The sequence below is a fragment of the Rhipicephalus microplus genome, chromosome 2 (genome assembly GCF_043290135.1).
Source record: "Rhipicephalus microplus isolate Deutch F79 chromosome 2, USDA_Rmic, whole genome shotgun sequence".
Classification (NCBI taxonomy): Eukaryota; Metazoa; Arthropoda; class Arachnida; order Ixodida; family Ixodidae; genus Rhipicephalus; species Rhipicephalus microplus.
In genome coordinates, this window is record NC_134701.1 from 282,477,724 (window position 1) to 282,502,719 (window position 24,996).

At 47.7% G+C, this 24,996-nt stretch overlaps 1 protein-coding gene and 42 non-coding genes across 43 annotated transcripts in view; 42 read left to right on the top strand and 1 right to left on the bottom strand.

Annotated features, from left to right (window-relative positions):
* The window catches only part of LOC119180003 (uncharacterized), a 195,601-nt gene that overhangs the window by 150,411 nt on the left and 20,194 nt on the right, over positions 1-24,996 (bottom strand). The gene's annotated exons all lie outside the window — the stretch shown is intronic.
* TRNAT-CGU (transfer RNA threonine (anticodon CGU)) lies at positions 5,806-5,877 on the top strand. The gene has a single exon. It is a non-coding gene; the product is annotated as a tRNA-Thr (tRNA).
* On the top strand, positions 5,986-6,057 carry TRNAT-UGU (transfer RNA threonine (anticodon CGU)). Its single transcript has one exon. It is a non-coding gene; the product is annotated as a tRNA-Thr (tRNA).
* Positions 6,161-6,232, top strand: TRNAT-UGU (transfer RNA threonine (anticodon UGU)). The gene has a single exon. It is a non-coding gene; the product is annotated as a tRNA-Thr (tRNA).
* On the top strand, positions 6,337-6,408 carry TRNAT-CGU (transfer RNA threonine (anticodon CGU)). Its single transcript has one exon. It is a non-coding gene; the product is annotated as a tRNA-Thr (tRNA).
* TRNAT-UGU (transfer RNA threonine (anticodon UGU)) lies at positions 6,514-6,585 on the top strand. The gene has a single exon. It is a non-coding gene; the product is annotated as a tRNA-Thr (tRNA).
* On the top strand, positions 6,690-6,761 carry TRNAT-UGU (transfer RNA threonine (anticodon UGU)). The gene has a single exon. It is a non-coding gene; the product is annotated as a tRNA-Thr (tRNA).
* Positions 6,870-6,941, top strand: TRNAT-CGU (transfer RNA threonine (anticodon CGU)). The gene has a single exon. It is a non-coding gene; the product is annotated as a tRNA-Thr (tRNA).
* On the top strand, positions 7,047-7,118 carry TRNAS-UGA (transfer RNA threonine (anticodon CGU)). The gene has a single exon. It is a non-coding gene; the product is annotated as a tRNA-Ser (tRNA).
* TRNAT-CGU (transfer RNA threonine (anticodon CGU)) lies at positions 7,223-7,294 on the top strand. The gene has a single exon. It is a non-coding gene; the product is annotated as a tRNA-Thr (tRNA).
* Positions 7,400-7,471, top strand: TRNAT-CGU (transfer RNA threonine (anticodon CGU)). The gene has a single exon. It is a non-coding gene; the product is annotated as a tRNA-Thr (tRNA).
* TRNAT-CGU (transfer RNA threonine (anticodon CGU)) lies at positions 7,579-7,650 on the top strand. Its single transcript has one exon. It is a non-coding gene; the product is annotated as a tRNA-Thr (tRNA).
* Positions 7,759-7,830, top strand: TRNAT-UGU (transfer RNA threonine (anticodon UGU)). The gene has a single exon. It is a non-coding gene; the product is annotated as a tRNA-Thr (tRNA).
* On the top strand, positions 8,096-8,167 carry TRNAT-CGU (transfer RNA threonine (anticodon CGU)). Its single transcript has one exon. It is a non-coding gene; the product is annotated as a tRNA-Thr (tRNA).
* On the top strand, positions 8,276-8,347 carry TRNAT-UGU (transfer RNA threonine (anticodon UGU)). The gene has a single exon. It is a non-coding gene; the product is annotated as a tRNA-Thr (tRNA).
* On the top strand, positions 8,452-8,523 carry TRNAT-UGU (transfer RNA threonine (anticodon UGU)). The gene has a single exon. It is a non-coding gene; the product is annotated as a tRNA-Thr (tRNA).
* Positions 8,632-8,703, top strand: TRNAT-UGU (transfer RNA threonine (anticodon UGU)). Its single transcript has one exon. It is a non-coding gene; the product is annotated as a tRNA-Thr (tRNA).
* On the top strand, positions 8,969-9,040 carry TRNAT-CGU (transfer RNA threonine (anticodon CGU)). The gene has a single exon. It is a non-coding gene; the product is annotated as a tRNA-Thr (tRNA).
* Positions 9,149-9,220, top strand: TRNAT-UGU (transfer RNA threonine (anticodon UGU)). Its single transcript has one exon. It is a non-coding gene; the product is annotated as a tRNA-Thr (tRNA).
* TRNAT-UGU (transfer RNA threonine (anticodon UGU)) lies at positions 9,325-9,396 on the top strand. Its single transcript has one exon. It is a non-coding gene; the product is annotated as a tRNA-Thr (tRNA).
* Positions 9,965-10,036, top strand: TRNAT-CGU (transfer RNA threonine (anticodon CGU)). Its single transcript has one exon. It is a non-coding gene; the product is annotated as a tRNA-Thr (tRNA).
* TRNAT-UGU (transfer RNA threonine (anticodon UGU)) lies at positions 10,142-10,212 on the top strand. Its single transcript has one exon. It is a non-coding gene; the product is annotated as a tRNA-Thr (tRNA).
* TRNAT-CGU (transfer RNA threonine (anticodon CGU)) lies at positions 10,321-10,392 on the top strand. Its single transcript has one exon. It is a non-coding gene; the product is annotated as a tRNA-Thr (tRNA).
* Positions 10,501-10,572, top strand: TRNAT-CGU (transfer RNA threonine (anticodon UGU)). Its single transcript has one exon. It is a non-coding gene; the product is annotated as a tRNA-Thr (tRNA).
* Positions 10,857-10,928, top strand: TRNAT-UGU (transfer RNA threonine (anticodon UGU)). Its single transcript has one exon. It is a non-coding gene; the product is annotated as a tRNA-Thr (tRNA).
* TRNAT-CGU (transfer RNA threonine (anticodon CGU)) lies at positions 11,037-11,108 on the top strand. The gene has a single exon. It is a non-coding gene; the product is annotated as a tRNA-Thr (tRNA).
* On the top strand, positions 11,215-11,286 carry TRNAT-CGU (transfer RNA threonine (anticodon CGU)). The gene has a single exon. It is a non-coding gene; the product is annotated as a tRNA-Thr (tRNA).
* TRNAT-UGU (transfer RNA threonine (anticodon UGU)) lies at positions 11,393-11,464 on the top strand. The gene has a single exon. It is a non-coding gene; the product is annotated as a tRNA-Thr (tRNA).
* On the top strand, positions 12,033-12,104 carry TRNAT-CGU (transfer RNA threonine (anticodon CGU)). Its single transcript has one exon. It is a non-coding gene; the product is annotated as a tRNA-Thr (tRNA).
* TRNAT-UGU (transfer RNA threonine (anticodon UGU)) lies at positions 12,210-12,281 on the top strand. The gene has a single exon. It is a non-coding gene; the product is annotated as a tRNA-Thr (tRNA).
* Positions 12,390-12,461, top strand: TRNAT-CGU (transfer RNA threonine (anticodon CGU)). The gene has a single exon. It is a non-coding gene; the product is annotated as a tRNA-Thr (tRNA).
* TRNAT-UGU (transfer RNA threonine (anticodon UGU)) lies at positions 12,568-12,639 on the top strand. The gene has a single exon. It is a non-coding gene; the product is annotated as a tRNA-Thr (tRNA).
* On the top strand, positions 12,748-12,819 carry TRNAT-CGU (transfer RNA threonine (anticodon CGU)). Its single transcript has one exon. It is a non-coding gene; the product is annotated as a tRNA-Thr (tRNA).
* TRNAT-UGU (transfer RNA threonine (anticodon UGU)) lies at positions 12,926-12,997 on the top strand. The gene has a single exon. It is a non-coding gene; the product is annotated as a tRNA-Thr (tRNA).
* On the top strand, positions 13,566-13,637 carry TRNAT-CGU (transfer RNA threonine (anticodon CGU)). Its single transcript has one exon. It is a non-coding gene; the product is annotated as a tRNA-Thr (tRNA).
* On the top strand, positions 13,743-13,814 carry TRNAT-UGU (transfer RNA threonine (anticodon UGU)). The gene has a single exon. It is a non-coding gene; the product is annotated as a tRNA-Thr (tRNA).
* On the top strand, positions 13,923-13,994 carry TRNAT-CGU (transfer RNA threonine (anticodon CGU)). The gene has a single exon. It is a non-coding gene; the product is annotated as a tRNA-Thr (tRNA).
* TRNAT-UGU (transfer RNA threonine (anticodon UGU)) lies at positions 14,101-14,172 on the top strand. The gene has a single exon. It is a non-coding gene; the product is annotated as a tRNA-Thr (tRNA).
* Positions 14,281-14,352, top strand: TRNAT-CGU (transfer RNA threonine (anticodon CGU)). Its single transcript has one exon. It is a non-coding gene; the product is annotated as a tRNA-Thr (tRNA).
* TRNAT-UGU (transfer RNA threonine (anticodon UGU)) lies at positions 14,459-14,530 on the top strand. The gene has a single exon. It is a non-coding gene; the product is annotated as a tRNA-Thr (tRNA).
* On the top strand, positions 14,639-14,710 carry TRNAT-CGU (transfer RNA threonine (anticodon CGU)). Its single transcript has one exon. It is a non-coding gene; the product is annotated as a tRNA-Thr (tRNA).
* On the top strand, positions 14,817-14,888 carry TRNAT-UGU (transfer RNA threonine (anticodon UGU)). Its single transcript has one exon. It is a non-coding gene; the product is annotated as a tRNA-Thr (tRNA).
* TRNAT-CGU (transfer RNA threonine (anticodon CGU)) lies at positions 14,997-15,068 on the top strand. Its single transcript has one exon. It is a non-coding gene; the product is annotated as a tRNA-Thr (tRNA).

The window sequence follows — 24,996 nt, forward strand, 5'->3', positions numbered from 1 at the left end:
CCCTCTTTTACTCGTATCTCTAGATCGCGAAAACGGTACGTTGGATAAACACGAGCATAATTTTAAAAAAAATTTACGGAACCATATAAGAACAAACACACTTGTCACCCTGGTAACTTTGCTGCATGTTGCAGCAGGCGCCACATTCAGTCAGATCTCGAAATCACCACCGTTGTATCACGATCCAGAGATGCGTGAGAAAGAGATGATTGTTGAAGTCTGAACAATGCGCAACATATGCGAAGATTTGTGCGTAGTGCACCATGGATACATATGACCGATGATTAAGTGTAATTTTTACATAAAAATTTACATATAAGCAACATGCAGCCGGTTTTTTGCACTAATGGCCCACGCCGATGATCTCTGACTACGCCCACGGCAAGCCAAAGGCTTCTCCCCATGTTCTGCCAGCCAAATAAGTCCTGTGCTTGCTGCTGCCACTTTATACCCGCAAACTACCTAATCTAATCTGCCCATCTCACTTTCTGTCTGCCCCTCGCTCGCTTGACTTTTCTGGGAATCCACTCAGTTATTATCAACGACCAGCGGTTATCCTGCCTACGTGATACATGCCCGGCCCATGTCCATTTTAAATGCGAAGCATTCCTTGGCGAACTTCCGCAACTTTGAGCGTATCTATCTATCTATCTATCTATCTATCTATCTATCTATCTATCTATCTATCTATCTATCTATCTATCTATCTATCTATCTATCTATCTATCTATCTATCTATCTATCTATCTGTCTATCTATCTATCTATCTATCTATCTATCTATCTATCTATCTATCTATCTATCTAGCCGCTTACGTTTGTGTGCTCTTGTGGTCACCCCCTTAACTTGACGTGAACCTAAATTAGCATAAGAGGGTAAGATGATTTGACGAACATGACGCGCTGTTCAAGACATGAATAATTTCACAATCCAGTCGCGTACATCGTCAAACACGTCCTGTCACAGATCGGCACATACTCAAGGGCGGTATGTGCCGCTGGTATGCGGGCATGCGCCACAGATGATTGACCTTGGAGTAAGTATCTACCTTGGAACGACGAGAACACACATGGGCACTTTTAACGCGTGAGCGTTAAGAAATGCCCGACATCTGTAGCGTTGACCCAACGATGGCATAGAATAAATCTCAGTGTTAAGAAAAACCTGACATAAGCAGCGTTGACCCCCCGTTGAATGCAAATAATGAATTTCAGGGTCCAAGCAGGAATTGAACCCAAGCATTTTGCGTGGCAGTCAAGCATTCTACCACAAAGCTACCCCAGGTCTCGGAACTACTCAAATAGACGCTAATCTTCGTGAAACGTCAATAGCGGTTGAAGTGCTGCCTACCCTAATTTATAAACATTACATATATGTACTTCTTTCATACAGCCGTCACGTCGGGTTAACGTCAATTGTGGTTATGTGCCTGTGCACTGAAGATGAATTATGTAACAGTGTCCTGGGTCGGCATCTTCGCGAGCATCAGCGCTTCAATCAGCTTCTGGTGTTGCCAATACGCATGTTACAGTTGACATTGTTGCGCAAGTGCAAACAACTGGTTATATAAACATCTGCAACTCTTCAACATATGTCTGTGCGTGCAATATTTGTACATATAATTAGTGTCATTTCATGACGTGTCGCTCAATAAAAAAACTGCACCTAGGTCACCTTCCCTCCACATGCTTCGCATAACATCGATTCCCACGTACGTGGGTTCTGCCAAATTTTTTTTCTTCTTGATTTCAAGTTTATTTATCGTTAGCTTAGTGAAAATATACATCTCACATGCATTGCATGTTTAGAACCAGTGCATCGTCTGACAAGTCGTCAGCCTGATGTGCTCAAGCTGTTTAAACGGTAGCTGGCAAAAAACAGTATTGCTTTTTTTTTCTTTCATCTGCACAGAGAGAATGATCTTGAAAAAAAAATGGTTGCAGTATACAGTTTCCTTCGGTATGCCTTGCATCATGGCGCAACCCTGGCGGGATACGAGTTAGCTGATTCAAAAGATTCAACAAGTTTTTTCTCTTTTTTTAACGCAAAAAAAAAATACGAGAACGAAAGGTAAAAATTGGTCGATCTTTAAACTTCGCCTTTAAGATATGAACGCGATTGCGAAATCTGGCCTCTAGAGCACCCTTCGACTACAAAGTGGATACTTATTATTATTATGTTTTGTTACACTCGCACGCACGCACACAAACACGCACAAAGTAGATTGGACCAGCGCGCGCTGTTATCACATGGGCTCGTTTTCGCCGTGACACCTGTCGAACAAAATGCGTTAAATGGGCCCTGAAACACTTTTTCAAATAACCATATATGTATTTCACTTAAAGAGGCCATTGCCTTACGAATTCAACGCCAGAAAATTTTTAAGAGTCCGTCCAGTGCGAGTGGAGTTACAAAGGTTTGTCGCAAGCTGCAATTGCATTATCTGTTCTCTCGTCCCGACGAAAGCGCGTGAAGCTAAGTAGGGAGGGGTGGCAGGGCAGAGAAACTATACCGCGTCTCTTGACCGTGAGCACTTTTTTTTCTTCGAACGCGCGGCTTTGGCGGTGTGATCGCGCGCACACGGGTGGACAAGTAGCGGCCTCCAGCGGCTATCTCGGTAACTTGATTTTTTGGTCATAGACGCACAGACGATTTTTCGCTCACAACAAACGGGGCCGACGCCGGCAGCGGATTTTGTGCGACAAGAGTTCTCCAACGCTATCGCGTTAATAGAACTGAGAGACGCCAACGAGCGCTTTCTCGGTGTCAGTGTTCCCCGGAATTTCGCCCTCGCCTATCTTAACCAAGAAATCTTGCAACATACGTTACATCAGATCTGTTTCTGGGCTCACCACCTCTTGTTGAATAAAGCTTAAATAATTAAGTGAACACGTTCATCTCGAGAGTTGCGTGGAGCACTGGTCCCGTAAACCAGGGGTCGTCAGTTCAAACATCACTAGTGGTAGCTTTTTCTTTTTTGCTCGTTCTCTTACGCGGACAGTGAAGAGCCCATCACTTCATCACATAAGGCTATCGCTTAATAGCTAGACAGACCTAATGGGTCACCTTCCTTGTCTGCCGCTATAGCTCAATCAATAAACAAAGAAAAAAAGCTACTATAGCTGAGTGGTAGAGCACAGGTCTTGTAAACCAGAGGCCATGAGTTCAAACCTCAATGGCAGCATAATTTTTCTTGCTCGTTCTCTAACGGGGACAGTGAAGAGCGTATCATTTCATCTTCAGATAAAGCAATCGCTTGGTACCTGGACATTTTAGCTCACCTATCTTGTCAGCCACCATAGCTAAATGGTAGAGCACTGGTCTTGTAAACTAGGGGTCGTGAGTTCAAACCTAACTGGCGGAATGATTATTAGAGGCGAAGCTCGTTAAAGTGGTACCCGTTCGTCCCTCGTAGTAGTAGTAGTAGTCGTAGTGTGTAACCAGTCTTAGATTTTGACCTCAAAGGTTGTGCCGGTGGGAGATTTCTTCTGTGCGTTGTTGAACAACAAAACAATCGCAGCGTGGGTGTTAACTAAAAGCCGAATTCTCCTATCTCTCATTACCGCTTAGCAGCTATTGGCATGTACTTTGAGCAATATTTGACAAGAAAGGGTTGCTACGTTATACTCGCTGGGTGTAACCTCCTTGGTTTTAGAAAGGTTTAGCAAGCATTGGGCCGCAGTGGCATGAATACAGTGAACTAGTATATACCATGAACTCGAGGTGGTTAAAGTGGAAATTGGCACGAAGCACAAGCCGTAAGAAAGTGTGCGTGTGCCTCCTCTCGTTCAGTCCTTGGAATGTCCGCTGGATGACGGTGCTTCTATATGAGGAATATATGATGAAAAGATGCAAGATGGTAGTACTTGGAGTGTTGAATAGGTGGACAAACGGACACACAGACAAATGCACGGACGGACGCACGGATGGCTGCACAGACGGATGGACACAGGGACGGACGCAAGAGCGGATGCATAGACGAACGCAGGGACGGACACACAGATGGACGTGCTGGCGCACGAACAGACGCACGCACGGGCGGGCGGATGGACGCACGGGCGACCACACAGACGCACGCATGGACGGACGGAAGCAAGAACGAATGGACGGACGGATGCTTCACCCCACTTTTCATCATTCATTCCGTAGATATGCTGCCATTTTTTTTTTCATTTTCGTACGTGGACAGTGAAGAGCGTATCACTTCTTCAGATGAAGCAATCGCTTGGTAGGTGGACCCTTTAGCTTCGCCTTCCTCGTCCGCCGCTATAGCTCAGTGGTAAGCCACGACCGCACCATCCTTCGGCGGTCGCGCGCAGTTCTTCAGCCTTTTTAAGCCAAAATGCTTCACTGTCTTGATACCTGTCCAAGGGTACCCCTAGGGAACGACTAGGTGTCGTGAGCCACTGAATATTTCCAAAGGAACTGGGCGTGAGGTCCCAATTACCATGCCATAAACCAATGATTTTCTCTTTGTTCATTAAACTTCCACTCGTGTCACAAAACCTTTGAGTGGGTTATCAATTTTCTCTCGGTCAGCTGTGTGCAACGTGTTTCTGGCTGCTAAAATTATGTACCTTTTGCAAGTACTTAGTTGTACGCGTAAAAGAATTCACAAAGTCCACAGGATATTCACCACGTTCATGTGGAGCCCTACGTGGGAGAGAACACCTAGAACGAACTTGTTTCGGCGAGTTAAGCAAGGAGGGCTGTCTCAGTGCCATCTGTTTCTTAACCAAGTAATATCACGTTTCCTGCTCATTAGAGACCAGAGAGACTCTTTTTTTACGTTCTCTATTTCAAACAACGCTGTTACACCACATGCCTGACTTCTTTGTATCTTCAGACAGGCGAGAACGACAAACCTTGTCACCATTCTTGCGCGAAGTTGTGTTCTCATATCGTTTCTTAAGGGCGAGGTTTTCGATAGATTACCTAACTAATGTGAAAAGAAAGCGCCTTATAAAAAACCTAATACAGAATGTTATTCCTCTCAGCTGCTGACCCGCAGGGCGCGGGTTCGAATCACGGCTGCGGCGGCTGCATTTCCGATGGAGGCGGAAATGTTGTAGGCCCGTGTGCTCACATTTGGGTGCACGTTAAAGAACCCCAGGTGGTCTAAATTTCCGGAGCCCTCCACTACGGCGTCTCTCATAATCATATAGTGGTTTTGGGACGTTAAACCCCACATATCAATGAAGAATGTTATTCCTGTGCCCCTGTACCGTTCAAAGTATGAAAAATCATATGGTCATGACGTACTAAAGCGAGTGAAAAACATGTGTATACCACCCAATGTGAAAACCTTCTTTTTTAAACTTCATACGGGAACCTTGTCAGCAAAACGTGGCTTGAAGAGAGAGCGATGTATGTACCATGGGGAAGCAGCTGTCTCCTGTGTAACAAACCTGAGACAATTGAACATGTGTTTATTGATTGTAAGAACGCTATTTTCTTTTGGGACATTTTACAGAGGACTTCAAAAAAAGATTTACCTCTTACTCCATATGGAATTCGTTTTTTGCCTTGTGATAGTTCTGTGCAAAATTTGGATGTTATATTTTTACTTGGTCTTCATTCGGTTTGGCGTAGTATGCTATAGTACAGACACTGTGATGTGAGAGTTCTATCCGTTAATGAGTGTTTCCTTGAAGCTGTTATAAAAGTGCGAGATGTGTATAAGACTACCGACTGTGTTGAAGATGTAATATCTTTGTTTGACGCGTTATCACGCATGAAACACGTGTGATAGTGATTGTCATACGAGCTTGACCTGCAGTCAAGAAGGCAATAAAGAAAAAAAAAGCCGCTATAGCTCAGTGGTAGAGCACTGGTCTCGTAAACCAGGGGTCGTGAGTTCAAACCTCACTAGCGGCCTATTTTCTGTTTTGCTTGTTCTCTTACGCGGACAGTGAAGAGCGTATCACTTCTTCAGATAAAGCAATCGCTTGGTAGGTGGACCCTTTAGCTTCGCCTTCCTCGTCCGCCACTGTAGCTCAGTGGTAGAGCACTGGTCTTGTAAACCAGGGGTCGTGAGTTCAAACCTCACTGGCGGCATCTTTCCTTTTTGCTCATTCTGTTACGGGGACAGTGAAGAGCGTATCACTTAAGATAAAGCAATCGCTTGGTGGTGGACCCTTTAGCTTCGCCTTCTTCGTCCGCCGCTATAGCTCAGTGGTAGAGCACTGGTCTTGTAAACCAGGGGTCGTGAGTTCAAACCTCACTGGCGGCATCTTTCCTTTTTGCTCATTCTCTTACGGGGACAGTGAAGAGCGTATCACTTGAGATAAAGCAATCGCTTGGTAGGTGGACCCTTTAGCTTCGCCTTCCTCGTCCGCCGCTATAGCTCAGTGGTAGAGCACTGGTCTCGTAAACCAGGGGTCGTGAGTTCAAACTTCACTAGCGGCCTCTTTTCTGTTTTGCTCATTCTGTTACGGGGACAGTGAAGAGCGTATCACTTAAGATAAAGCAATCGCTTGGTAGGTGGACCCTTTAGCTTCGCCTTCTTCGTCCGCCGCTATAGCTCAGTGGTAGAGCACTGGTCTTGTAAACCAGGGGTCGTGAGTTCAAACCTCACTGGCGGCATCTTTCCTCTTTGCTCATTCTCTCACGGGGACAGTGAAGAGCGTATCACTTGAGATAAAGCAATCGCTTGGTAGGTGGACCTTTTGGCTTCGCCTTCCTCGTCCGCCGCTATAGCTCAGTGGTAGAGCCCTGGTCTTGTAAACCAGGGGTCGTGAGTTCAAACCTCACTGGCGGCATCTTTTCTTTTTTGCTCGTTCTCTTACGGGGACAGTGAAGAGCGTATCACTTCTTCAGATAAAGCAATCGCTTGGTAGGTGGACCCTTTAGCTTCGCCTTCCTCGTCCGCCGCTGTAGCTCAGTGGTAGAGCACTGGTCTCGTAAACCAGGAGTCGTGAGTTTAAACCTCACTGGCGGCATCTTTTCGTTTTTGGTCATTCTCTTACGGGGACAGTGAAGAGCGTATCACTTAAGATAAAGCAATCGCTTGGTAGGTGGACCCTTTAGCTTCGCCTTCTTCGTCCGCCGCTATAGCTCAGTGGTAGAGCACTAGTCTTGAAAACCAGGGGTCGTGAGTTCAAACCTCACTGGCGGCATCTTTCCTTTTTGCTCATTCTCTTACGGGGACAGTGAAGAGCGTATCACTTGAGATAAAGCAATCGCTTGGTAGGTGGTCCCTTTAGCTTCGTCTTCCTCGTCCGCCGCTATAGCTCAGTGGTAGAGCACTGGTCTCGTAAACCAGGGGTCGTGAGTTCAAACCTCACTGGCGGCATCTTTTCTTTTTTGCTCATTCTCTTACGGGGACAGTGAAGAACGTATCACTTGAGATAAAGCAATCGCTTGGAAGGTGGACCCTTTAGCTTCGCCTTCCTCGTCCGCCGCTATAGCTCAGTGGTAGCGCACTGGTCTCGTAAACCAGGGTTCGTGAGTTCAAACCTCACTGGCGGCATCTTTTCTTTTTTTTGCCCATTCTCTCACGGGGACAGTGAAGGGCGTATCACTTGAGATAAAGCAATCGCTTGGTAGGTGGACCCTTTGGCTTCGCCTTCCTCGTCCGCCACTATAGCTCAGTGGTAGAGCACTGGTCTCGTGAACCAGGGTTCGTGAGTTCAAACCTCACTGGCGGCATCTTTTCTTTTTTTTTGCTCATTCTCTTACGGGGACAGTGAAGAGCGTATCACTTGAGATAAAGCAATCGCTTGGTAGGTGGACCCTTTAGCTTCGCCTTCCTCGTCCGCCGCTACAGCTCAGTGGTAGAGCACTGGTCTTGTAAACCAGGGGTCGTGAGTTCAAACCTCACTGGCGGCATCTTTCCTTTTTTGCTAATTCTCTTACGGGGACAGTGAAGAGCGTATCACTTGAGATAAAGCAATCGCTTGGTAGGTGGACCCTTTAGCTTCGCCTTCTTCGTCCGCCGCTATAGCTCAGTGGTAGAGCACGGGTCGTGAGTTCAAACCTCACTGGCGGCATCTTTCCTTTTTGCTCATTCTCTTACGGGGACAGTGAAGAGCGTATCACTTGAGATAAAGCAATCGCTTGGTAGGTGGACCCTTTAGCTTCGCCTACCTCGTCCGCCGCTATAACTCAGTGGTAGAGCACTGGTCTCGTAAACCAGGGGTCGTGAGTTCAAACCTCACTAGCGGCCTCTTTTCTGTTTTGCTTGTTCTCTTACGCGGACAGTGAAGAGCGTATCACTTCTTCAGATAAAGCGATCGCTTGGTAGGTGGACCCTTTAGCTTCGCCTTCCTCGTCCGCCGCTGTAGCTCAGTGGTAGAGCACTGGTCTTGTAAACCAGGGGTCGTGAGTTCAAACCTCACTGCCGGCATCTTTCCTTTTTGCTCATTCTGTTACGGGGACAGTGAAGAGCGTATCACTTGAGATAAAGCAATCGCTTGGTAGGTGGGCCCTTTAGCTTCGCCTTCTTCGTCCGCCGCTATAGCTCAGTGGTAGAGCACTGGTCTTGTAAACCAGGGGTCGTGAGTTCAAACCTCACTGGCGGCATCTTTCCTTTTTTGCTCGTTCTCTTACGCAGACAGTGAAGAGCGTATCACTTCTTCAGATAAAGCAATCGCTTGGTAGGTGGACCCTTTAGCTTCGCCTTCCTCGTCCGCCGCTACAGCTCAGTGGTAGAGCACTGGTCTTGTAAACCAGGGGTCGTGAGTTCAAACCTCACTGGCGGCATCTTTCCTTTTTTGCTAATTCTCTTACGGGGACAGTGAAGAGCGTATCACTTGAGATAAAGCAATCGCTTGGTAGGTGGACCCTTTAGCTTCGCCTTCTTCGTCCGCCGCTATAGCTCAGTGGTAGAGCACGGGTCGTGAGTTCAAACCTCACTGGCGGCATCTTTCCTTTTTGCTCATTCTCTTACGGGGACAGTGAAGAGCGTATCACTTGAGATAAAGCAATCGCTTGGTAGGTGGACCCTTTAGCTTCGCCTACCTCGTCCGCCGCTATAACTCAGTGGTAGAGCACTGGTCTCGTAAACCAGGGGTCGTGAGTTCAAACCTCACTAGCGGCCTCTTTTCTGTTTTGCTTGTTCTCTTACGCGGACAGTGAAGAGCGTATCACTTCTTCAGATAAAGCGATCGCTTGGTAGGTGGACCCTTTAGCTTCGCCTTCCTCGTCCGCCGCTGTAGCTCAGTGGTAGAGCACTGGTCTTGTAAACCAGGGGTCGTGAGTTCAAACCTCACTGCCGGCATTTTTCCTTTTTGCTCATTCTGTTACGGGGACAGTGAAGAGCGTATCACTTGAGATAAAGCAATCGCTTGGTAGGTGGGCCCTTTAGCTTCGCCTTCTTCGTCCGCCGCTATAGCTCAGTGGTAGAGCACTGGTCTTGTAAACCAGGGGTCGTGAGTTCAAATCTCACTGGCGGCATCTTTCCTTTTTTGCTCGTTCTCTTACGCAGACAGTGAAGAGCGTATCACTTCTTCAGATAAAGCAATCGCTTGGTAGGTGGACCCTTTAGCTTCGCCTTCCTCGTCCGCCACTGCAGCTCAGTGGTAGAGCACTGGTCTCGTAAACCAGGAGTCGTGAGTTCAAACCTCACTGGCGGCATCTTTCCTTTTTGCTCATTCTCTTACGGGGACAGTGAAGAGCGTATCACTTGAAGAGCACTGGTCTTGTAAACCAGGGGTCGTGAGTTCAAACCTCACTGGTGGCATCTTTTCGTTTTTGCTCATTCTCTTACGGGGACAGTGAAGAGCGTATCACTTAGGATAAAGCAATCGCTTGGTAGGTGGACCCTTTAGCTTCGCCTTCCTCGTCCGCCGCTACATCTCAGTGGTAGAGCACTGGTCTCGTAAACCAGGAGCCGTGAGTTTAAACCTCACCGGTGGCATCTTTTCGTTTTTGCTCATTCTCTTACGGGGACAGTGAAGAGCGTATCACTTGAGATAAAGCAATCGCTTGGTAGGTGGACCCTTTAGCTTCGTCTTCCTCGTCCGCCGCTATAGCTCAGTGGTAGAGCACTGGTCTCGTAAACCAGGGGTCGTGAGTTCAAACCTCACTGGCGGCATCTTTTCTTTTTTGCTCATTCTCTTACGGGGACAGTGAAGAGCGTATCACTTGAGATAAAGCAATCGCTTGGTAGGTGGACCCTTTAGCTTCGTCTTCCTCGTCCGCCGCGATAGCTCAGTGGCCGAGCACTGGTCTTGTAAACCAGAGTCGTGAGTTCAAACCTCACTAGCGGCCTCTTTTCTGTTTTGCTCGTTCTCTTACGCGGACAGTGAAGAGCGTATCGCTTCTTCAGATAAAGCAATCGCTTGGTAGGTGGACCCTTCAGCTTTGGCTTCCTCGTCCGCCGCTATAGCTCAGTGGTAGAGCACTGGTCTCGTAAACCAGGGGTCGTGAGTTCAAACCTCACTGGCGGCATCTTTTCTTTTTTGCTCGTTCTCTTACGCGGACAGTGAAGAGCGTATCGCTTCTTCAGATAAAGCAATCGCTTGGTATGTGGACCCTTCAGCTTTGCCTTCCTCGTCCGCCGCTATAGCTCAGTGGTAGAGCACTGGTCTCGTAAACCAGGGGTCGTGAGTTCAAACATCACTGGCGGCATCTTTTCTTTTTTTGCTCATTCTCTTACGGGGACAGTGAAGAGCGTATCACTTGAGATAAAGCAATCGCTTGGTAGGTGGACCCTTTAGCTTCGCCTTCCTCGTCCGCCGCGATAGCTCAGTGGTCGAGCACTGGTCTCGTAAACCAGGGGTCGTGAGTTCAAACATCACTGGCGGCATCTTTTCTTTTTTTGCTCATTCTCTTACGGGGACAGTGAAGAGCGTATCACTTGAGATAAAGCAATCGCTTGGTAGGTGGACCCTTTAGCTTCGTCTTCCTCGTCCGCCGCGATAGCTCAGTGGTCGAGCACTGGTCTTGTAAACCAGGGGTCGTGAGTTCAAACCTCACTGGCGGCATCTTTTCTTTTTTGCTCATTCTCTTACGGGGACAGTGAAGAGCGTATCGCTTCTTCAGATAAAGCAATCGCTTGGTTGGTGGACCCTTCAGCTTTGCCTTCCTCGTCCGCCGCTATAGCTCAGTGGTAGAGCACTGGTCTCGTAAACCAGGGGTCGTGAGTTCAAACATCACTGGCGGCATCTTTTCTTTTTTTGCTCATTCTCTTACGGGGACAGTGAAGAGCGTATCACTTGAGATAAAGCAGTCGCTTGGTAGGTGGACCCTTTAGCTTTGCCTTCCTCGTCCGCCGCTATAGCTCAGTGGTAGAGCACTGGTCTCGTAAACCAGGGGTCGTGAGTTCAAACATCACTGGCGGCATCTTTTCTTTTTTTGCTCATTCTCTTACGGGGACAGTGAAGAGCGTATCACTTGAGATAAAGCAATCGCTTGGTAGGTGGACCCTTTAGCTTCGTCTTCCTCGTCCGCCGCGATAGCTCAGTGGTCGAGCACTGGTCTTGTAAACCAGGGGTCGTGAGTTCAAACCTCACTGGCGGCATCTTTTCTTTTTTGCTCGTTCTCTTACGCAGACAGTGAAGAGCGTATCACTTCTTCAGATAAAGCAATCGCTTGGTAGGTGGACCCTTTAGCTTCGCCTTCCTCGTCCGCCACTGCAGCTCAGTGGTAGAGCACTGGTCTCGTAAACCAGGAGTCGTGAGTTCAAACCTCACTGGCGGCATCTTTCCTTTTTGCTCATTCTCTTACGGGGACAGTGAAGAGCGTATCACTTGAAGAGCACTGGTCTTGTAAACCAGGGGTCGTGAGTTCAAACCTCACTGGTGGCATCTTTTCGTTTTTGCTCATTCTCTTACGGGGACAGTGAAGAGCGTATCACTTAGGATAAAGCAATCGCTTGGTAGGTGGACCCTTTAGCTTCGCCTTCCTCGTCCGCCGCTACATCTCAGTGGTAGAGCACTGGTCTCGTAAACCAGGAGCCGTGAGTTTAAACCTCACCGGTGGCATCTTTTCGTTTTTGCTCATTCTCTTACGGGGACAGTGAAGAGCGTATCACTTGAGATAAAGCAATCGCTTGGTAGGTGGACCCTTTAGCTTCGTCTTCCTCGTCCGCCGCTATAGCTCAGTGGTAGAGCACTGGTCTCGTAAACCAGGGGTCGTGAGTTCAAACCTCACTGGCGGCATCTTTTCTTTTTTGCTCATTCTCTTACGGGGACAGTGAAGAGCGTATCACTTGAGATAAAGCAATCGCTTGGTAGGTGGACCCTTTAGCTTCGCCTTCCTCGTCCGCCGCGATAGCTCAGTGGTCGAGCACTGGTCTTGTAAACCAGGGGTCGTGAGTTCAAACCTCACTGGCGGCATCTTTTCTTTCTTGCTCATTCTCTTACGGGGACAGTGAAGAGCGTATCGCTTCTTCAGATAAAGCAATCGCTTGGTTGGTGGACCCTTCAGCTTTGCTTTCCTCGTCCGCCGCTATAGCTCAGTGGTAGAGCACTGGTCTCGTAAACCAGGGGTCGTGAGTTCAAACATCACTGGCGGCATCTTTTCTTTTTTTGCTCATTCTCTTACGGGGACAGTGAAGAGCGTATCACTTGAGATAAAGCAGTCGCTTGGTAGGTGGACCCTTTAGCTTCGTCTTCCTCGTCCGCCGCGATAGCTCAGTGGTCGAGCACTGGTCTTGTAAACCAGGGGTCGTGAGTTCAAACCTCACTAGCGGCCTCTTTTCTGTTTTGCTCGTTCTCTTACGCGGACAGTGAAGAGCGTATCGCTTCTTCAGATAAAGCAATCGCTTGGTATGTGGACCCTTCAGCTTTGCCTTCCTCGTCCGCCGCTATAGCTCAGTGGTAGAGCACTGGTCTCGTAAACCAGGGGTCGTGAGTTCAAACATCACTGGCGGCATCTTTTCTTTTTTTGCTCATTCTCTTACGGGGACAGTGAAGAGCGTATCACTTGAGATAAAGCAATCGCTTGGTAGGTGGACCCTTTAGCTTCGTCTTCCTCGTCCGCCGCGATAGCTCAGTGGTCGAGCACTGGTCTTGTAAACCAGGGGTCGTGAGTTCAAACCTCACTGGCGGCATCTTTTCTTTTTTGCTCGTTCTCTTACGCAGACAGTGAAGAGCGTATCACTTCTTCAGATAAAGCAATCGCTTGGTAGGTGGACCCTTTAGCTTCGCCTTCCTCGTCCGCCACTGCAGCTCAGTGGTAGAGCACTGGTCTCGTAAACCAGGAGTCGTGAGTTCAAACCTCACTGGCGGCATCTTTCCTTTTTGCTCATTCTCTTACGGGGACAGTGAAGAGCGTATCACTTGAAGAGCACTGGTCTTGTAAACCAGGGGTCGTGAGTTCAAACCTCACTGGTGGCATCTTTTCGTTTTTGCTCATTCTCTTACGGGGACAGTGAAGAGCGTATCACTTAGGATAAAGCAATCGCTTGGTAGGTGGACCCTTTAGCTTCGCCTTCCTCGTCCGCCGCTACATCTCAGTGGTAGAGCACTGGTCTCGTAAACCAGGAGCCGTGAGTTTAAACCTCACCGGTGGCATCTTTTCGTTTTTGCTCATTCTCTTACGGGGACAGTGAAGAGCGTATCACTTGAGATAAAGCAATCGCTTGGTAGGTGGACCCTTTAGCTTCGTCTTCCTCGTCCGCCGCTATAGCTCAGTGGTAGAGCACTGGTCTCGTAAACCAGGGGTCGTGAGTTCAAACCTCACTGGCGGCATCTTTTCTTTTTTGCTCATTCTCTTACGGGGACAGTGAAGAGCGTATCACTTGAGATAAAGCAATCGCTTGGTAGGTGGACCCTTTAGCTTCGTCTTCCTCGTCCGCCGCGATAGCTCAGTGGTCGAGCACTGGTCTTGTAAACCAGGGGTCGTGAGTTCAATCCTCACTAGCGGCCTCTTTTCTGTTTTGCTCGTTCTCTTACGCGGACAGTGAAGAGCGTATCGCTTCTTCAGATAAAGCAATCGCTTGGTAGGTGGACCCTTCAGCTTTGCCTTCCTCGTCCGCCGCTATAGCTCAGTGGTAGAGCACTGGTCTCGTAAACCAGGAGTCGTGAGTTCAAACCTCACTGGCGGCATCTTTTCTCTTTTGGCTCAGTCTCTTACGGGGACAGTGAAGAGCGTATCACTTGAGATAAAGCAATCGCTTGGTAGGTGGACCCTTTAGCTTCGTCTTCCTCGTCCGCCGCAATAGCTCAGTGGTCGAGCACTGGTCTTGTAAACCAGGGGTCGTGAGTTCAAACCTCACTGGCGGCATCTTTTCTTTTTTGCTCGTTCTCTTACGCGGACAGTGAAGAGCGTATCGCTTCTTCAGATAAAGCAATCGCTTGGTATGTGGACCCTTCAGCTTTGCGTTCCTCGTCCGCCGCTATAGCTCAGTGGTAGAGCACTGGTCTCGTAAACCAGGGGTCGTGAGTTCAAACATCACTGGCGGCATCTTTTCTTTTTTTGCTCATTCTCTTACGGGGACAGTGAAGAGCGTATCACTTGAGATAAAGCAATCGCTTGGTAGGTGGACCCTTTAGCTTCGTCTTCCTCGTCCGCCGCGATAGCTCAGTGGTCGAGCACTGGTCTTGTAAACCAGGGGTCGTGAGTTCAAACCTCACTGGCGGCATCTTTTCTTTTTTGCTCATTCTCTTACGGGGACAGTGAAGAGCGTATCGCTTCTTCAGATAAAGCAATCGCTTGGTTGGTGGACCCTTCAGCTTTGCCTTCCTCGTCCGCCGCTATAGCTCAGTGGTAGAGCACTGGTCTCGTAAACCAGGGGTCGTGAGTTCAAACATCACTGGCGGCATCTTTTCTTTTTTTGCTCATTCTCTTACGGGGACAGTGAAGAGCGTATCACTTGAGATAAAGCAGTCGCTTGGTAGGTGGACCCTTTAGCTTCGTCTTCCTCGTCCGCCGCGATAGCTCAGTGGTCGAGCACTGGTCTTGTAAACCAGGGGTCGTGAGTTCAAACCTCACTAGCGGCCTCTTTTCTGTTTTGCTCGTTCTCTTACGCGGACAGTGAAGAGCGTATCGCTTCTTCAGATAAAGCAATCGCTTGGTAGGTGGACCCTTCAGCTTTGCCTTCCTCGTCCGCCGCTGTAGCTCAGTGGTAGAGAACTGGTCTCGTAAACCAGGGGTCGTGAGTTCAAACCTCACTGGCGGCATCTTTTCTTTTTTTGCTCATTCTCTTACGGGGACAGTGAAGAGCGTATCACTTGAGATAAAACAATCGCTTGGTAGGTGGACCTACCAAACACTAACCAACGTTGACTACAAGATTCTCATTAAGGGTGTACGGCGAGACCCACAGGTGCCATCAAAAGAATTGTTGCAGACCACCGAACCCGCGGATTAAAAGGCAAAACAGCTGGCTCCAACATTCACAAAATGTGATGTGTGCTTGAGTGTTGTGACGAAGCGTCACTTGGTCTTGCTGTGCTCCAGCTAGACCTGCACAAAGCATTTGATTGTGTTGCGCATGATATCTTGTTTGTCATTTCAGAGTATGTTAATGTTGGTTCCATCATCAGTGGGAGTGGCCTTGGCGTACCAGAACTGCACAACACGTTTAATTGTCAATAAGTCTTTGGGGGCCCCCCATTCACGTAATGCGTTCTGTGTGGTATGGCTACCCTCCCAGCCCTCTTTTGTTTTGTATTTACATTGAAGCGACGTGTTTGGCAACCACTGAAAATGACAAAATACGTGGTTTCGGCTTGGCGGCAGCGGAAGTTGAGCTGCTCGCATATGCTGATGATATTACGGTTTGTTGCACGAACAAAAAAAATGTCCAAGAAACAATAATTGAAGTGAAGATTTTTGTAATGTCACGGGGAGTCGGGTAAACTGGGGCAAATTCTTTGGGCTGTGGCACGGAAGGTGGCCTTCAACACCGGAACATTTTGCAAATGTGCGCTGGACAAAAGTGCCGACGAGGTACTTTGGAGCTTCCCTAGAATGTTGCAGAGACAGCGACGACTATTGGTCGAGTCAAACCAAAAAAACAAAAGAAAAATCAGAAAGGTGGCAAAGCACCAAAGTATATTTTGGTAGGGTCACTGTATGCAACATGTTTATCACTAAGCTGTGGTACGTGATGCAGTAGCTACATTGTTCCAGGATGAACCTGCAAAAGTAGCACGGAGTGTTCGCGATATTTATATGGGGCTCGGGTTCGAAAAGGTGCAGCCGGACCAATTTGTTCAGGCGAGTGAAGGACGGGACTTTGGTTTAGCGCACCTTTTTGTGAGACATTTGGTAAATAGATTCCTGTTTTTCCGAGACGTCAGTGATCTCTTTCTGCGTATACGGTATGCCAACTCAAGTTAGCCAATGCCTTACCAGATCTCGTTGTCACTACGAATAAAGGCATGTCGGGGACATTGCGAGGCTATCGTAAGGAAGTGGCAGATAGTGTACGTTTCCTGCTTGTTAGCTTTTCCATTGATATTTTATCAAGTGTGAGAAGAAAAAAATTGTATAAAGATGTATGTCACGTGGTTTTTCCAATACCAACGTACAGGGTCATATACAGTGGAAGACCGGGACAAAACGTACTGAAGCGAGTGAAAAACGTGCAGATACCTACAGGGATGAAAACATTTTTCTTTAAGCTACACACAGGAACACTACCAGTAAAGACATTCACAAGGAAACGGGGCTACTATACACTATAGATGGGGATCACACTGCCTGATATGCAAGAAGCCTTAAACGATAGATTGTTTTTCTACACTGTATACTTTTGGTATACTTTTGGGACGTCTTACAAAGCACATGAAAGAAAAAGTTCTCACTGGATCCACACGGGAACAGGTATCTGGCGGTAAAGAATAACGATGGAATCCCATTTAAGCTCGCGATGTTGACTGGCCTCCGCCGTATACCTGGCGTGCACGAATGGCCGAATAACACAACGACCTGGATGCGAAGCCAGCGAGAATATATGTGAGGCAAAGCATGTCTGCTTTCATTGAGATGGCGAAGGTACAGGAGTGCATGCCGGAATGGCTGACGAGGTTATAACCTCTGACAGCCTTGAAAGAACTTTCAGTAGACAAAACCAGTCTAAGTGTGAATGATCGCATTTTTGTGTGTGTGTAATCGAAAAAAATGTATTTGTATATTTTGTAACATGTGTTTGTGTACTTTGTCTGAGACCGGCAATATATTGCGAAAAGCTGCTATAGCTCATTGGTAGAGCACTGGTTTCATAAACCAGGGGTTGCGAGTTCAAACCACACTGGCGGCATCGTTTTTTGCTCGTGTGCTCTTTTGTTCGTTAATATACACACAAAGAAAGCGATATTATAGAAATAGGGTATTATTAAGATCACTCAGTAGCCTTGTGCTATATTTTCATTTTTCTTTTGCACACGAAGATTCATCCTCATATTTACCCAGACAATGAAACAATATTTTTAACGCAGTTGAAGAAAGAGTATGGATAAACGTTTATTGCACGGAACGTTATTTCAACCTGTGCTTGTCTCGCTTCCAACCAGTAGGTGGGAGGTCTCGTTATTTCAGGAACCCTTTGGCCTTCGCTGCCGCCTTTTTGGCTCTGGCGTAAAAGCCACAATAATATTCACTGCTGTTTTCTCTCCCCCCCTCCTTTTTTTTTCTTCTATAACAGTGTATTGTGGTTGTTTGTTGCACTCCTTGTTTACTAAAGGCATGCAACATGAATGCGACCGCCAGTCGCAACTGCGGCGAAGCGTGCGCAGCGTTCATCGCGCTATCAGTGACACCGCGATCGTCTCGCGTTGAAGGATCACGTCGATCACCGGATCTCGGCCATCAATTGAGTGCGCCTAAAGCTGCGTCTGATGGGACAAGCACTGACACTGAAGCACGCGATACCGAGTTGGGTGCACGGCGGGCGGCGCACACACACCGTACACGCTGGGCACCGAGCTACTCGAGATGGTGAGTGGTAGAAAAAAAGCCAGTACCTCGGCGTGCACAAGGAGGGCGTGATACTGCCGAGGCGCTGCGAAGGGACGGCCGACGAAAGGAGCGGCGGATTGAAGTTGCGCGCTCGGTGATGGATGGGGCCACCGAAAGCGGGCTCTGAATGCTCAACGAGTGGAAGCCGACGCTCACAATAAGAAGCCATTGTGAAGCCACCGCCTCTCCGGCCCTTTCCTTTCTCCCGCAGCAATCTCGCCGTCGTCGCGTTCCTCCGACGCACCTTCCTCTCGACTCCGTTATTTTTTTTTTTATTCCGGCCTCTTTAAGAGTTTACCCCGTGTTCGCGGCTTTCTCGAGAATTTCGTTTTCGTTGTCGTTCCTTCTTTCCTTCGCTTTAATTTCCATTGAGTGAGCGTCGCGAATTTCCTTATCACTTTTTTTTTCAGTTTTTCGCATCGCTCGTGCACCTCCCTCAGTATCCTATACGAGTGACATGATCCCCATACGTGCCTCTTGTGTGTGCTTGAAAGGGTGGGGGTGGGAGAGAGGGGGAGGCAAGGGGAAGATGAGGAGGAGTGCTATTCTGGAAAGTGCGAGCACCAAAACGACTATACGTGGAACGGGAAAAAAAACTGTAAATGAGAAGGGAACTCAATTAACCAAAGCGCGCTCGGTGTCGGGGTGTCAGCTTACGAAAACGGTTGCCCGACGAAGTGAAGACAGATGAGCGAAAACGTCGTCCCGCGGGCAACAGCGAGCGACTTCTAAAGAAAGAACGCCTCGTACGCTACAGCAACTTCGGCGCGAAAGCAACGAAACAATTTTAATGGATGGGCGAGAACTTTGCCTGTGCGTGACAATGATTCACGCATTTTTAGCTGGCTTGCCAGGTTTAAGATCCGCTTACAGGTGGGCTAACCACACAGGTAGCAATATGGTAGAGCGTCTGCTTCCAATGTGAGAGGTACCGGGTTCGATTCCGGCCCGGTGCCGGCTGGAGGCCACCGGATTCAAAGGAAGAGTGATGTAGTATCCGGCCCTGGCTTAATCCTTAGTGGTACTCCCCCCGCCTAATATCTTCGGGTTAAAGGTACGAGCGGGTTTCGCAGTTGCGCTACGGAACAGCGATGATTATATCGCTCGGGGGGAAGGGGGGAAGAAGGATGCTTGAGCTGCATGGCGGCCTATAGGTACCCAGACCTCACAGGTGGACTAACCTTTACTTACAAATAATCTGGGCAAATATAGTGCGGTGATTGATGATGTTGGCAGCATAAGACATTAAGAGATAAAGGGGATAAAAAAAACTAGCATAACAGTAATTGAAAGCTTAGCCAGAAACTGATCGCATGTAGTTTCAATTTTTTTTCTTTCTCTACTCATATGAATCATTGTTTTTGTATAACTGTTTTATTGGTAACAATTATAATGCCACTGAATAATGTCACAAATATTCAATGTTTCGTTCTCTGCATCGAATAATTTCCATATGGCAAATACGTGTTCCCTCGAACGTCATTGCTTTATCTTTTTGCTTCATTTCAGTTGCATGTGCTAGTAGTTAAACACATCATTTAACTCATTAAGAGCTATAAGAATAAAGAGCCAGTTCTTTGAATAATAATGTCCGCTTTTCACGAAAGGCGACATTCAACGACATGGCGCATAGCTTTTGGGAAGATTCAATCAATGATAGACACCCACATAAATCGAGAGGCACAGGATAGGCACTAGCTGTCGCCTGCCTTTATTTGAAGCAGCACCAGCATATTTATGAAGATAACACAAATATGCACAGCAAGTCACATGTATGGTCAATTAACAGGAAGTTACTAAAGAAATACCAAGATACTCAGAATCATGCACTCCAAAGCTTCGCACAAGTATCGCTAACACACATATCTCTTCTTTTCAAGATATTCTTTTAATAGTTGTCAGACCAAGCGATTCCTAGCTCTGCCCACAATATTAATCTTTCCATCTCGGCTCACAGAGCCTACAAGTTAGGCAATGATCAGCCAAATTTGTGTTCACGCTCTTATCAGCTCGTAAATGCTCCCCCTTTTGCTCATTAATAGAACGACCACAATGACCTATGTAGGCCTTGCCGCATGGTCAACGACATCTTTTTAATATTCCCATTCTGCCCCAGTACAACAGTAGAGCAACTTAACCATGTTTTCTTAGTTATTCTTTTTCTGGCTGATATTCCTGCCTTCATCACGCTAAGCACGTGGACAGATTAGGACAAGCTTGTTCGGAGCAGAGAACACTATATTAGCACCACATGACCCGCCACCTTCTTCGCATGATGCGTAACTTGAGTAACTATATACACTCGGTAAGCACAGGAAGTTTGATTTCGTTATTTTTCGAGGTGCTTATATTTACAAAACATAGACTGTGTGGTTTTCAGCGAAAGGGCTATAGACGAGAGCACGCCTATCTCACACCCAGGCGCCTTCGGCGGTATACCCTCGCTCCCAGAGACGTCATCATTTGCTTGGAACTGCCAAGGCGCGGCTCGCTAGCATGGAATGCAGTGGCTCTGTGATTTTCACATGCGAAAAAAGCGCCTGTTGACGCTGCGTTTGCTTATAAAACGTCATCTGGGTACCACTGCGCTGTCATCTGATGCGACAACAACCAGCGCAAGAGGAAGAGATTGCTGAGCACTACCTGTGAAGTTCCCAGCGCATCGCGGGAATCGTGGCGGTGCGGTGTTTTGCGATTCCACAGATTTCCGTCCAGAACGAAAAACGCTGAGCTCTGCCGTCCTGTAGGATATAATCGCAATTAGCAGAAAAAACTTCGAGCCCAGTAAAGTATACGAGTAAGTATATTTACTCCGTTTATTCAAGCGTGACTCCAGCTGTTCCACTTTACAGCAGCGATTTGCGTGCAGTATGCGGCACAAAACTATTGCCGTACTCTTTCGCAGGCCGCATGTCAACAATAGGACAAACGTATTACGACTCACGCGTGGATGCACGCGCCATGCATGTTTCGTATAACGGTAACGGCCTACTATCTCGAGCGAATTGCGTGCAGTATGCCTGTAGTATGCGGCACAAAACTATTGCCGTACACTTTCCAAGACCGCATGTCGATAATAGGATAAACGTATTACAACTCACGCGTGGATGCACGCGCCGCGCATGCTTAGTACAATGGTAACGGCCTACTATCTCGATGCAAAGAGACGTGAACGGCACGTAAATCATGGTTTTTGGCTCAGTCGAACTGCGACATGCCTTGACTGTGACTAGGCGAATCTATGTGTTTTCGGCCGGTGTCTCCGTGGCATTTTAAAATCTTGTTTTGGCTGGCACTTTTGCACCACGTGTGTGTTCTGAGTGCCCGGCAGGACTGGCAATTGATCGACATGCGATGCATGAGCGTAGCTGGAGCCAGATTCCAGCGCTACGTTGACGCCGGCTTACAGCACAAATTCTGCCTTGTCACAGCCAAGGCACGCCGCAGTTAACGCTGTCGCGTTTCTTTCAACGTACCTGATGAAGTTGCTTCAGCAGTCTGCAATGCAAGTGCTGCATGCATTCCGGACTGTCGAGAAAGGTCTCCTCGACGTTTCCACACGAAATCAGCATACATTCCCAGCACAGGAACAGTGCGAAACATGCTTACAGCCGCGCTCGGGTTGTGAAGTTTCGCGTTTAATTTACAGAGCATCTGCTCGCGTGGCAGTTGAAGGGATGCTTCGTTGCGCTTTAAACAGATGGCGCCACGCGCTTTTGAATATGGCAGCAAGCATTGAGCTCGCTGTGTTCTTGTGTATAGCTGACAAAATCTATGCACAGAGGCGGCCATCCGACGATAGCGACCGGTGCACCTGCTTATTAAGAACTTGACTGCAGGCTTTGTAATCGCACACCCTAAGCACAGGTTAGTAATAAACCCCTTGACCGTTTGCCTTCTTTTTTTCTCTCTTTTTTTTTCTCTTAAGATATCTTTTTTGTCAACTTTTATTCCCCTTACCCCCTTCCCCAGCACAGGGTATAGCCAGCCGGTCTGAAAACTGGCTAACCTCACTGTCCTCTCTTTCCTCCTAGCCTCCTCCTCATTTACCATTTTCAAATGTGCCGTTGAATAGGGCAATAACATTTTTGGCGCCGGCGGAGCGTGCCCAGTAAGAATTCATAGCCACTCCTAATGCATGATAACTCATTAAAGTAGTGCTAATTTGCAAAATCTGCAACGAAGCCGGTGACAGTATTGAACCCAGTAACCTGGTTAATCTCTAAAAAGAGAAACTAACCCCATTCTTGTGTGAAACCCAAACCGTTCGGATTCTTCTGAAGGGTGTGCGCCAATCCCCGCATCCGCGAGCGTGGTTGGAGGAAGAAGCAAGGCAGATCCACCTATAGTCCCCGATCTCTGGCACCAAACCGTAAGAAAAAAAAAACGCGCACTGCAGGTTGTCGTGAACACTACAGAGGGGACGACGAACGTGTAAATCATGAGAAGCCAGAGGCACTACTGTTAGCGAGCGCAGCGACGCCTGTATAGTGGTCGCTGCAGTAATGCGGATGCGACAGGAATTCCACCATACCTCTCCTTGTCAGCAGTTGCCGGGCGCGCAGCGGCATTCTTTCTTTCGGGGAAGGCTGTGTACAATCGGAAGCCTACCGCCTGGATTCCCCCATGTTTCGCTTTTATGACCGATGCCGGACACCTCTGAGAAGGTAACGGAATGGTCGCTGACGCAGATCACGTGTGAAGGAGGATCGTGGCGAACAAATAGTATAGACACACACAGGCGGAAAGACCAATGTATACTTCGAGTGGAATCTGACGCGAAGTGAGAGCACAAGTTCTCTCTTACCTTTTCGTGTTTGATTCTTTCGCAGGAAAAGAGAAAGATTTAAAAGAAAAGAACAACTCTGTAGGAGCAACGACAGCGAGTCGCAAAAGTGCGGAGGCGAGAAGTGCAGTCCGTGTCGGGTGGATCGCTTAGTATACTCCTGGCTCGCGATTTAGGAAGTCGGCTAGCAGAGACACGAGATGAACAAAGTACTTGTCGTCAAAGCGGCACAGCGTTCGTAAAAAAAGAGCTGCTCGACTTCATCATAACCCGCCCCATCGCGGTTAACATTCGAGGCACCAGGCGCCGCGCTCTGAAGTCTGTGCAAGAAACAACGGTCGAAAGAGATAAATGGACAAGGCGCCACACAAGCACCCACAACGTGACGCAGCGGATACGGAGGGGAAAAAAAAGACCGCCTCGAGGGATCAGTGCTAGCTGATCTTTTCAAGCTTAGCAGACAAGCCGATTCAGCGGATGTTCTGTACGTGTATAAATATTGAAGAGAACGCGTTTGGGGGCTTTACTGGGCGCTTTGGCGCACGAGTTATAAAAGGTGTTTGTCGGGATACTTGGGGAAGCAAGAACTCGAAAAAGAATAACGGAACCCAACAGAAAGGGTGTGTGTGTGTGTGTGTGTGTGTGTGTGTGTGTTTGTGTGTGTGTGTGTGTGTGTGTGTGTGTGTGTGTGTGTGTGTGTGTGTGTGTGTGTGTGTGTGTGTGTGTGTGTGTGTGTGTGTGTGTGTGTGTGTGTGTGTGCGGGCGTGCGCGCGCGCGTGGGTGTGTGTATGTGTGTTTGCTTGTCTGTGTGTGCGCGCGCGGGTAGCGGCCAGTCACAAATGATGAAGGTTATAAATGCAGTGATAAGCTAAATTTTACATAGATTAAGCTGAAAATGTAGAATTGTAGGATTAGCGAGAACAGAAACCATGCACTGAACTCCCACCGGAGGATCGATTATACATGTCGAAGGTATTCGCTGTTCACGTTTTTTTTAACGCATCCCCGATGGTTTTAAGCGAATACCGTTGATATCAAGCAGCAGGAAAGAAGCTGCAAAAACTATTTCTTGCTTTCATTTTTTTTAGTTCATGAGCAGTAACAGCGCTTCGAGGAATGTATAAATATTCGTCAGCCAGAAACCACTACCAAAAATTAAGTGGACTTCGAAGGCGATCAGTGTACTAATCGATAAACACCGCACGCCCAACTTCGAACTTTCTCCTTCAACATTTTGTGAAGGTTCAATGATCGTGGTAATTTGTTGACTCCGGTAATCAGTGTTAAACTATAAATCCCTATAAATTGTATAGAAGAACAACGCTATCCATTGGGCAGCGGTGAGAGCACCGCAACTATGCGTTGCAGGTTGTCCGGAGTGATAGCGTGCAATCGACCTTGAAATAACGGGCCAAAAGCGCGGAATGCGCCCAGCGTCCAGCGAAGGCGCTTGAACGCATCGCTGATGCAAAGTGAGTCTTTTTAGTTTTGTTTGGACACGCCTATGTGGCGGATGATTGCGTCTAAGTGTATTGAAAGCAAAGGGCGAAAAAAGTTCTCCGAAAGGTCGCATGTTGACGGGCATGCAGGCTCATCCAGTCTTTTTCTTTTAGGGGCGAAACTCCTTATAGCGGCCCCCTTTCGTCCCTCGTAGCCGTTGTAGTGTGTAAAAAGTATAACATTTTGACCTCCAAGGTGGTGCCGGTGAGAGATTTCTTCTGTGCGTAGTTGAACAATAAAAGGTAGTGCTCAATGTACATGCCAATGGCTGCTAATGGGGAATGAGAGACAGGAGCATTCGGCTTTTAGCTAAAGCGCATGCTGCGATCCCCATTAGCAGCCATTGGCATGTACATTGAGCACTGTCTGTCTGTCTGTCTGTCTGTCTGTCTGTCTGTCTGTCTGTCTGTCTGTCTGTCTGTCTGTCTGTCTGTCTGTCTGTCTGTCTGTCTGTCTGTCTGTCTGTCTGTCTGTCTGTCTGTCTGTCTGTCTATCTATCTATCTATCTATCTATCTATCTATCTATCTATCTATCTATCTATCTATCTATCTATCTATCTATCTATCTATCTATCTATCTATCTATCTATCTATCTATCTATCTATCTATCTATCTATCTAATAATTGTGCGCTTACCCATATGACATTCAGCCTCCCTTCTAACTGTATCCGCTAAAATAACGCAGGGATGTAAGACTAACAGTCGTGGGTTTTATCTCTCAAAATCACATTGTGATTATGAGTGACGCCATAGTAGAGAGCTCCAAAAATATCGACTATCAGGTGTTATGTGACGTGCACTGACTTTGCACAGTGCACGGGCCTCTGGAATTTCGCCTCGACTGAAATGATTGAT